We start from the raw sequence: 9,470 nt of genomic DNA on the forward strand, positions 1-9,470 counted from the left end.
AATGTGTTTTAGAGGAAATGTTATTCGGGAATGAGATAAATGTGTTCTTTCTAAAATCTTCTGTAATTCTCTCATGTAGAGCCTCCTTCGGAGTCTGCTTGTGTTGATTCTATTTCGTGGACGATTAATTTTGCCGGCTCCAGACGAATGCTCCTCATCTACATACAAGTGAGCTAGTTCCAAACTGAAATATCAATACGATCCATCAGACCACCACTGGTCAGCCCTACTGCCATTGAGAGCTCACTGCTCTAAGTGATGAGGTCAACGCAATAGGGATGTTAATCAGGAGTGGCAGTGTTAATAGGAGCAGGAGGGGTGGATGGTGTTATTTGTTCTAAAAGTTATTTAGTCTCAACAGATTGTACAATTTGTTGTTCTATTCCCTGAACAAATGCTCTAATTGAATATTTTGTCTCTGTGCTTTCAACTTTGCTGCTATGAATATTTAAAAGTAGGGCTGTTTTTGTTCTCGATCTCCCAGCGGAACATTTTAAATTGATTTAGTGCATCGTGTTGTGTTGGGTAAGAACTCTCCTGAGGGCAGTTACTAATGCAGAGTGCAAATGCCACTCTTTCCAATATCCTTTTGTTGTATCCTTCTGATATTCATAAATATATACACTTATTTACACATAAACTAGTCCATAGCAAGTGTCACACAACTCAAAACCCTGCATTAACTACAACATTTATAAAGGCCTTTCTACATTTATCTCTGTGTTAGGACAGACTGAACAGGTTCATTTTTCTATTATTAACAGGAACATACAGTACTTGCACTTGATTGTCATGGCTAACAAATTCTCCAAAACACACATCCCTTTCCAAAGAGAATTTGGAACCATTAATACCACATAGCCAAATAATAAATGCAAGCTGTCTCAACAACCACCTAGAAATAACCTGATTACCATGCCAACATTTACCATAGACAAAAAATAAATGGTTCTACCCATAAACCTTTTTATGGGTTTTATGGGTTTTACTGTTATTTGTATTTTTATATTACTGTAATTTATTACTAAAATTTTCATTTTAGAATGCAACATGCCGTTTTTTCTTTTACAGAGGGCTTGTGAAAAATTGTTTGTGAAATTGTGTTGCAGTCTTATTGTGTCATCTTATTTTAATGTGTTGTTAGAAAGCTGGAGAGATTGTGGCCAGTTAGCTTCTAGCCTTGCCCCCTCACTTCCCAGGGTTTGGCTTTTTTCGAGTCTTACTGGTTAAAAAAAATAAGCCAATGCTTTCCCTTCTGATGTGTGTTTAGTCAAGGGGTAAATGCTGGGGGAGAAATCAGATGCACTCCAAAGAAAGCATTCTGAATGTCTTCTATGTATGAAATATGCTATAAAAATAAACTTTCCTTGCCTTTTTGCTTCCCCTCCCCATCCAAATGCTTTAATGTTGAGTATGAGCTGATACCTATTTAATTTGTTATTAAAAGGTTTATTTACATTTGTCAGAATCAGAAGCCAAATATTTCTGCAGTAAATTCACTTTTAGCCAGTTGTGGCCAACAGAGGTGCTCTGGACACAGCTATAGTTGTACAGCTGCAGGAGCTTGGGCTACAGTTCATTGGAAGTAAAAAGAGTAAAAAGCTGTAAAAAACATGTGGACTTTATTAAGCTTGAAAAACAGTAAACTTTTTTGTATGTTTTTTGCTGTATATATTGTGTAGTTCATATGTAAGTGAAAATATGTCATACAGTCAACTTGGCAACATGTTACCATTCTGAACTGTTATCACAAAGTTGCCACAACACAGTTCTCTTGAAAGCCACTGTATGAAGAAATATGTTGATTTCCCTTCACTGGAACTAAGTGAGGTAGCCAAACACCACATGGCCTAAACACATAGTTTTGTATATTTCTTATATATCATAATAATTATTATATTCTTATTGTATTGTTGAATTAGTCAACAATGTCCTTAAACCATCCAAGAAAGAAGCCTTCTCTACAATTAACACTTCCAAGCGTGTTTAAAGTTTGTAGCTGACCACATGGACAAAAAAAAAAAGGCTTCTGGATGAAAATATCATGGTCAGATGAGACAAAGTTTGAGGGGTGTTTGGGGGAGGAAAGGTAAGGCATTGAACCCCAGAAACACTGTGTCAACTGTTAAGCATTAGCTTTAAGATGTGCTCTGGGGCTGTTTTAGAACTAGTAGGAAGAAGGACTACTTCATAATTCTTCAGCATAACCTCAAAGCGTCAGCTAGAAGCTTGAACACAAGTTCTATTGTACAGTAAAATTCTTACTTTGCTAACTCACCACTAATAACAAGCTATTAAGACAGTAGTAAGAAGTAAAACTATGCATTTGTTAAAGACAAAATGCATAATTAAACTAGAGACATAATAAAAACTAAATCTATAAGTAAAATCATATAGGCAGACAAGAAGTAGACATAAAGCTTATTTTTTTTATAGTTGGGTACTGTTAAAATTGCTGTATTGTCCATAAGGGGTGTGACTTCAAACACACATCAAAGTTGTTTGTGGAATTTATAAAGCAGGCTAATATTAAGCTCTTGGAATTGTCTTGCCAAAGTCCTGACCTCAACCCCAATGGAAATATGTTTACTGTGCTTAAATGTTGAGTTTGTGCCAGAAAACCAACCAATTTTACTGAACTCTGCCTATTTTGCCAAATATTCAACCAGAAGATTGTTTATGGTTATCAAATGCATCTGTTCAAGGTGCACCTTGTGCAATATGTGCAATGTTTGATATACTTTGATTTCAAAAGCCCCCTAATAATGTAAACATTTTGTTTTCCAAAGTCTTGTTTTTGTATTCAAGATGAATATTGTACACTCACTCTGCCCCAGAAAAGAACAGTCCAAAGAAGTAATTGAATCCTCCGTATGTATATATGTATGCAATTGTTTGACCACAACTGTATGCCCTCTTGTTTACTGCAAATCATTTTATGCATGTAAGTCTAACAGGCATGGTGCAATAGCTTTACAATAGTACAATAGACTGTGTGTGTTTTAGGCTTGTTTGATCTTAATCCACTGTAAATAAAACTCCACTTTGGGCATTTATAATGGTTCTTCATTGCTTAAAATGCCAGTAACACATGTATACACCTTTCTTATACTTATATTTTGAGAAATTTATGAACATAATAAAATACATTTGGTGTTCTCTGTCTTCTCCAAACTGATAAAGTAGAGGGTTGGTCATTTTGTGACTTTTATTTCATGAGAAATAAAAGAGAGAATGTTGAGTATCAAGAGAATGTCCAATATAAGACAACTTTAGTGTGCAAATTATTTGTGTACCAGCATGCCAGCTTTTGTGAAAATGGTCACAGAAAAGTACAATAAACTTTACTTGTGATGCTTGGAATTCACTTAAAAACAAAAAAACAAAAAAAAAAACAAAAAAAAAACAAAACAAAAACACATGTCTCCTTAATCTAGTGTTTGTAAGACCTGTATTGGGATTTGACTGGTCTAAGCTTTATCAGGGGGACAATGATACCCATCTCACTGTTTGTTCACATCCCTTTTAATGATTTCTAAATGGCAATGAAGTGGTCTTGTATAACGTATTTAATGCCACAAGAAATACAATTTCATTGTGAGAGGTCTTGGATTTGTGAGATTAGGATTCCCTATCCTTCTAATAAGATCATCAGTATATCAGAATAGAGAAAATTAAAAGTATGGTACCTAGTGAATCAGCACTGTAGTAGTTAGTCACAAAAAAGAAGTGTTATAAGATCAGGACTACTATTACCAAGGAAGCTCCAAATACACCAAATTACAGAGGGTAATTCACTCTGGAATGATTTCTTAGCAGACTTGTAAAAGCTATGGTTCATACTTTATTACAGTCACAGATCCTGTCAGTAACCATTCGAATTACCTTCCACATCACCATCCTGAATAGTGCTTTAGGTGAAATAGAGCTAAAGACTGTGTTTTTTTTATCATTTAGATGGATTCTCAGCATTATGAGTTCACTTTCATTTGAATTCACTTTTCATTATCCATGATCACACAATCTGGCCATAATTTGTCTTTATATTGGATATTCTCTGGATATCCAGCGTTCTCCTTTTGGTTTTTAATATAAATGTCAAAAATTATCAGTTCAGAGAAGACCAAGAACACAACCAAATGTTTTCCAAATGTTCTCTGGTAAAAGATGCTGAATATAAAGATAAATGTTAAAATAAATTATTTACTTGAAGCAAATAAAGTAGCATTAAACATTAGTAGATATTTCAAAAGTTTAAATAAAAAGTTTAAAATTGAGTTGAGACAATGCTAAAACACACAAATTAGTGTGTAGTATCAGTTTAAAAAGTCCTTTTTATTGAGTGTATTTCCTTAGCCTATGGTAATTGCACCATACCTGTTTGACCTACACAGATATAAATAATTAGAAACAATTTTTTTTTTTTAATTCTCCACTTTTGGTTCATTTTTTTTTTTGTGTGTGTCTGGAATTTTACTGATGTCATTCATTCTATCAATGGATGCAAACGCATACATTTTTGGCAAATACTACTAGGCTTAAAACTACTATATTTACTGCAAGTTTGTTTTGCCTTGTTTTAACAATTATCTTCTATTCATGTAATATTTTTACAGTTAGTGTCATCCCAAATCTATCAGTTAATGCAAATGTATTTTTTAGAGCATGTAATGTACAAGATACAAACTCATACAAACAGTATGTGTTTTGTCTGTGTGGTTTATTGCTAATTGATTACTTATTCCGACTAACTTCGAGTGAAGGGAGATCATAATACTTCAGCATACACTGGCTTTCCAGAGAACTGTGTTGTGGCAACTTTGTGGTCACAGTTCAGTGTGAGGTCAAAGTGAGACCCATAAAGAAAGTAAGTTAGCACATACAAGATCTATTTAAAAAAACAATACAGTCTTTTAGAATAAAGTAAGTTGTAGTAGTTGTTCAGTGGACTGTAAGACTTTTACTATATAACAAATGCAACACAAATACAGCAGGGATAAAATGCAATAAATACAATTATGGCTAGGTTTCATGATAATGGTTAATGAAAAGTGATTGTATTTAAACTTGTAATGCAGAGTATCTATCTAAAGTAGAAAATGAGCCATTCTGTGCACCAAGATTCATGTGTTTGATCATCTGCCACAGTGCTACTGTTCACTTTATTTACTGCCCATCACTACACTCCCTAAGGTCAAAACCTAAAATAAAAATAAATAAATATGATGTGTTTATTGGCTTTGATCTGGTAATTAATCAGATTTTCAACAGGTTTATTCATTTTCAGCTTCTCCAGTGAACAGCATAATTGAATGAACCAATAATACACCAACACACCAAAACAATATTTGGAAATAACCAGATGGCTGCAGTCAGGAGAGTAAAACAGTAAAACAAACAAACAAAAGGTTTATCGGGATAATTCAAAACAGAGTTGGAGAATAGGCCAAAAACTGAAAACTGTAACATAACAGTTTTGACTTGCTGTATTTACAACCTCAAAAATTATATCAACACACCCACTAATGAAAGCTGTAGTTAAAGCTGGTCAAACATGGCAGTGAATTCAGGAAAAAAAAGTGTTGATACTAGAGAGCAGCACATCACCACCAGACTGTTTGCTTGCTACATCAACCAGGCCTTGTGACCATGGCATTTCCTGTGTCAGTGTCCAGACACATTGAGCTCAAACTCATGTGAGCATGTTACAAAACAAAAGATGTTTGGAGGGAAACATGGAGCTAGATTATGTTCAAAGTTAATGCAAGCTGATCACATTTTACTCTCTGTTTTATCCAATGTCCGCTCCCTTGAAAACATACTGGACTATGTCAGCTAAACACACATAGGAAGGGAAAGTACTGGCTTTTTTTACCAGTATGTAGTAAAGGAAAGGCTACAAGCTAAGAGGTTAGTCTTCGGACTGGAATTAGGAACAGAAAGTTTTAAATCTTTAGTAACTTGTGTTAATAAATAGTTTTAACAACCGTCTTCAGATGGTGAAAGTGGGTTAAACCGTTTGTCAGCATGTTAAATTATTAAATGGGGGTTGATTACTGGATTTGTTATCTGTTTGTCATCTGTATTGTGGGAAAAATCACTCATAAATTGTCATTTACACAAATCCTCTAGAATATGATTTAAATAAAACCTATTTGTAATATATGAGGTTGTACATTCCTAACCATAGGCTAAAATATCTCCTTATGTAGAACAGTCTGTGTCTTCTACAGCTGCTAAGCTAAAGCCAGGCTTTCTGATTGATCACTTCCTCCTGTCCAGCACAGCTCACGCTTTCATGCTGCCGCAGGCTCGGGCCGTTCTGTGCTTCTTTACTTTGGCTTTTGGGATTTTACGTCTAGTCCTTATTCCCTTTTTTTCCTCTGTTGTTGAACCCGAAGTTCTGACCACAGCGACTAAAAATAGTCTGTTTCAGCTGAGATGGAATGCATTTATAACCAACAATGATGCTTTTATTTTTGGCTTGTTGCCGTAGTGTCTTACTGAATATGATATTACACAATGCTACAAACATCACTATAGCTCCATAACTCAGTGTTGTAATGTAGCTTAATGTTATGCTTAGAGAAAGAACCCCCATATCATGTGACCTAAAATTATGAACTATGGTAGTCAATAAAAGTTATGAAACTTGCAACTACAAATCAAATATTCTGCTCTAAACAACACAGCCACTGACTTGAGAACTGTGACATGACATTAAGTGTGTTTGCTTGGGGTAAAGACCCCCCTGCATTGGACTGTGGAATAGCAGAGCTCTATCCAGTACCTTTTGGATCACTTCTGGTCAGCATCTCTGTTACTGTGAATATTTAACAAGATGTACAAGATGAACTGATCTCCACAAAGCATGAAGATGAAGATTCTTTTTTTTTTTACAAGATGAGTGTATTATTTGTGCTTTGTACAATTTTAGGGTACAAGCTTCAAGCTCTCAGAGACCTCTAATTAAGGTCTCAGACCTTAATAAGTTATGACTTGTTCATTGACTCCTCAACATGAGCTTCTCTAAGCAACTGCCTAGCTACTTTGTGATGAACTGGAGTGATGTTTTGATCCAGAACTAATCATCAAGCATCAGTACCTGACCACACTAATGCTTTTGGCTCTTGTGACTGAATGCATTAAGATCCTCTCAGCAATTTTCCATCTAGTCTAAAGTCTTTTTAAAAAAGTGGAGACCGTTACTCCAGCAATAAGGGGGCAAACTCTCTGTGATTACCATTAATTACAGAAGCATTGGACGCGTGGATGTCTACAAACTTGAATATATAGTCATTCACTACTAACAATCTGTCTCAAAACCCATTGTGGGAATGTGTCAACATAAAACTGGTGGATTTAAAATCAAATATTATAAGTTTTCCAGATCCAGATGAAGCCTGAGGCTAATCTATTAGCTTGCCAATCTAGTCCAAGGCTAGATTGGAAAACATTCTATATTCTGTAAGCAGCTATGGTCTATATTTTTTGTGATAGCCTGACACAAGACATTAAATCTGAAGAGTCATGTGACCTTGAGATATGCACCAACAAATCAATGAAAGACATGAAAGAAATAAAATATTTTGGCCTAAAGCTCACTCATACTGCCACAAGACATACATGTGTTCAGCTTGTGGACCGATTTTCAACCAGTGTGTGCAGTTTGTGTGTGTCCCACCTGCAGGCAGTTTGCTTTATGTTTGTAAACGAAGCTGCTGTTGAAATGTCATTGGTGCGTCTCATCAAGTAGTTCAAATAAATGACCGTGTTGAAATAAATCATGGGCTTATGCATCCTGGCCTCTGGCCTTTCCATGTTGGAGAGTACTTTGCTGGCATTAAGGCAGAACATTTATCAGTTTTATGTGGCAGCATATCCCCTATTCAAAAATCAACACCAAATGCAGTGGCATACAAAAGTTTGGCCACTCCCGGTCAAAAGTTTTGCTGCTGTGAATTAGTAGTTCAGTGAGTAGATGAACTAAACTCTGAAAGACATAAAGTTAAAGATTCAGCATAGATTTTAAGCAATTTAAAGAACATTAGTGTATTATTTTTTAAGTTTTCTACTACTTTAGAGTAAACACTCTCAACACTCAGCAGCTGTGAGCTCCTCTAAGCAGCTGCTTAGCACTTCCAAAATGAAAATAACTGATGCCCACAAAGCCAGAGAAGAGGATTGCAAAATGTTTCCTCTACAGATAATTAAATTCAGAAATGGTAGTTCACGGGAACGGTGGAGGTCAAATTTAGATCTAAAAGACTAAGAAAACTTTGGACAAAAAAGAATAGTCCCCAAACAAAAAGCGTTTACAAGTTGTTCCAAAGTTACAAGTTCTAACCAATTGCTACTATGTACTGACCTATCAGGCAGCCCAAACATGTTCCTTTTTTAATTTTTTTATTTTAAAACAGTAAAAATGAACAAATAAAAAGTAAACCATTAAAGTAATGTCTCATTTTATGCCTGGTCATATAAATTATCATTGACTCTTGTAGCTATTAACAGATATTTTGACTGGGGTACCTAAACTTGCGCATGCCACTGCAAAAGCACTAGACCCAGTAATTTGATTATCTAAATTTAAGAATTTAAAGATCTTCATTTATCACCATAGGTATAATGCTGTTTCCCCATGAATATTCCTAATTCCCATGCCTTGGCTAATCCAATGGACCTAGCAGCTGTACAGAATGAGACAGAATGACACTAATGAACAAAAGTGTTGTCCCCAGAGAGGGCACTAATAGACTGATGAAGCTGAGCATCAGCCAGGCCTCTTCAGTAATGGCCCCCCTGGGTACAGATGACAAGATTAAAGGTAATTGCAGCAATTCTAGACCACATGCTTTTTGTCCTGACTCTTTTTATTGCAGGCAATACTGTTTTTTGCACATTTTGTTCATTTTCTGAAGAAAATCCTCTAGAGTACTAGGTTGATACCTAGGTTGGTGGGGATGTAAAGGTGCCCTATCACAATGTCCCTGGGCGATCTTGAGGCTAAGCGCAAAGACTCTTGAATCTACACTAATTCACAAGCATTTGGATCGAGCCATTAATAAATGTGTCATGGACATTTTGATCTGTTTGATCAAAGCATTTAGATCGCTTTGATTCAGTGGCTAAAAATGTAATTCTGGAATGTTTATTGATTTTTGGAGCCAACTAGAGTTTAAGATCAATATTTAATATTTAAAGAACTTTGAATGACATAAACTTGTAAGATAAAGATTGATAGACAACATGATAGACAATGACTGGCCCACATTCCAGTTTTTCATGTGAAGCCTGGGTAAATTTTGGAGAATAAGGTCCCTTAGACCTCTCCCCAATGAACACCTTTTAAGACATCTTTATTTTTTAGTTCTTTATGTAAATTAGTGAATAAACTAATTTAATAAAAATAAGTTTAAATTTATATAGTTTTTAAAATAAAAGATATAGGAGGAATTCTGGTCTAGAAC

This window comes from Salminus brasiliensis, chromosome 2 (genome assembly GCF_030463535.1).
Source record: "Salminus brasiliensis chromosome 2, fSalBra1.hap2, whole genome shotgun sequence".
Taxonomy (NCBI): Eukaryota; Metazoa; Chordata; class Actinopteri; order Characiformes; family Bryconidae; genus Salminus; species Salminus brasiliensis.